The sequence below is a fragment of the Cherax quadricarinatus genome, chromosome 38 (genome assembly GCF_038502225.1).
Source record: "Cherax quadricarinatus isolate ZL_2023a chromosome 38, ASM3850222v1, whole genome shotgun sequence".
NCBI lineage: Eukaryota > Metazoa > Arthropoda > Malacostraca > Decapoda > Parastacidae > Cherax > Cherax quadricarinatus.
In genome coordinates this window covers 5,860,002-5,862,501 of record NC_091329.1, presented here as the reverse complement: position 1 = coordinate 5,862,501, position 2,500 = coordinate 5,860,002, and positions in this window count along the sequence as shown.

Below are 2,500 nucleotides of genomic sequence, written 5' to 3'. Positions count from 1 at the left end.
CGAGCCTACACCACTCCACACGCTCAACCACCCATACGGGGTTACCTCACTGCACTACCTGAAGCTTACCTGAAGGCTGTTTTGAAGGTCAACGCCCCCAATACCAGGTCCCAGACCAGGCCTTCCGGTGTAGCATGGCCTGATCACTTAGGTCATTACTGCTAGCCCCAGGCAGTTCAATGTAGACACTAGAGCCCGGCTGCTCAGTAGCTGACTTAGGGAACTTATGAAGTTCACAGACGATCCTCTCTTATTCCTAAACCACAGTGCTGTCTCAAACCACGGAACAGGTGGGGATTAAGCCTACGGCAAGTGAGTCGTTAAACTCCAGGTCAGCGCGTAAACCACTGGGCCAGCTGGCTACAATAAGATTCATTCAACTAAGTATACACTAAAGGGAGGTTAGCATAGGCCACCACTGTAACCATCTCTTAAAACTTACATTTGTGGTCACAGTGGTGGCCTATGCTAACCTCCCTTTAGTGTATACTTAGTTGAATGAATCTTATTGTAGCCAGCTGGCCCAGTGGTTTACGCGCTGACCTGGAGATTACGACTCACTTGTCATGGATTCTAACCCCATCCGTACCGTTTACAGTCGTATTATGACGATATCGTGAGTCACAATGCTCTCTCGCCTCTCTCAAAACCCAATAAATTAACCAGTAATTAGCAACAGCAACCGCTACACGTGCTCTGCAAACAGTAAACAGACGTACAAGAAATCGTAAAGTACATTCCAAAACACAGACGAAGATAAAAAAAAAAACAGGAGGAACTTCAATAAAAGAGAAGCGAGGGGTGGAGAGTTCTGGGTTAGTTGTGTTGGTCATTACTTGTTACACTTTAGTGAGAATGATCTGTCAGGTGCGCCCCGCAAAGTGTGTCTTCCAAATACTCTCCACGTTACTTCATCGCTGTTACCTTCACTAGTGTCTCTTCCCCCCCCCCCCACCACCACCACCACTACCACTACCACTACCGTCGCCAGCGCAGTCACAACACCTCCACAGCAGCGCCAGAACCGTCAGCGCGGCCACAGTATTACCACAGTACGGATGCCACCACACACCGCTAAAGCACCACCACAGCACCGCCACAACACCGCCACACACCTGTAACGCACCACCACACACCGCTGAAGCACCACCACACACCGGTAAAGCACCACCACTCACCGCTGAAGCACCACCACACACCGCTGAAGCACCACCACCACTACTACACAGAATAACACCAACACCATCTTGAAGACGCTAATTTGTTTGGACGAGGTTGGCAGCCTGCGCTCCCGCGCAATTTATGGCGCGCACTTGTGTCGTCCATCACGCATTCTGAGCCGCATTTGTTTTCTCTCCCGCCAAAACTCTCTAGGCAAGACCCACGTGACATTTTATGCACTGCAGATACTACGTGTATACCTCCCCGTGTTTATCACCCCGTGTACCTCCCCGTGTATATCACCCCGTGTACCTCCCCGTGTATATCTCCCCGTGTATCACCCCGTGTACCGCCCCGTGTATATCACCCTGTGTACTTCTCCGTGCACCTCCCATGTGTACCATCCTGTGTACCTCCCGTGTGTCACCCCGTGTATATCACCCCGTGTACCACTCCGTGTATTTCACCCAGTGTACCTACCCGTGTATATCACCCCGTGTACTTCCCCGTGTACTACCCCGTGTACCTCCCATGTGTATCATCCTGTGTACCTCCCGTGTGTCACCCCGTGTACCTCCCGTGTGCCACCCCGTGTACTCCCATGTGTCACCCCGTGTACCTCCCGTGTGTCACCCCGTGTACCTCCCGTGTGTCACACCGTGTACCTCCCGTGTGTCACACCGTGTACCTCCCGTGTGTCACTCCGTGTACCTCCCGAGTCACACCATGTACCTGCCGTGTGTCACACCGTGTACCTCCCGTGTGTCACAGAGTGTACCTCCCGTGTGTCACACCGTGTACCTCCCGTGTGTCACACCGTGTACCTCCCGTGTGTCACACCATGTACCTCCCGTGTCACACCGTGTACCTCCCGTGTGTCACACCATGTAACTCCCGTGTCACACCGTGTACCTCCCGTGTGTCACACCGTGTACCTCCCGTGTGTCACACCGTGTACCTCCCGTGTGTCACACCGTGTACCTCCCGTGTGTCACACCGTGTACCTCCCGTGTGTCACCCCGTGTACCTCCCGTGTGTCACCCCGTGTACCTCCAGTGTGCCACCCCGTGTACCTCCCGTGTGCCACCCCGTGTACCTCCCGTGTGCCACCCCGTGTACCTCCCGTGTGTCACCCCGTGCACCTCCCGTGTCACACCGTGTACCTTCCGTGTCACCCCGTGTACCTCCCGTGTGCCACCCCGTGTACCTCCCGTGTGTCACCCCGTGTACCTCCCGTGTGCCACCCCGTGTACCTCCTGTGTGTCACCCCGTGTACCTCCCGTGTGTCACCCCGTGTACCTCCCGTGTACCTCCCGTGTGCCACCCCGTGTACCTCCCG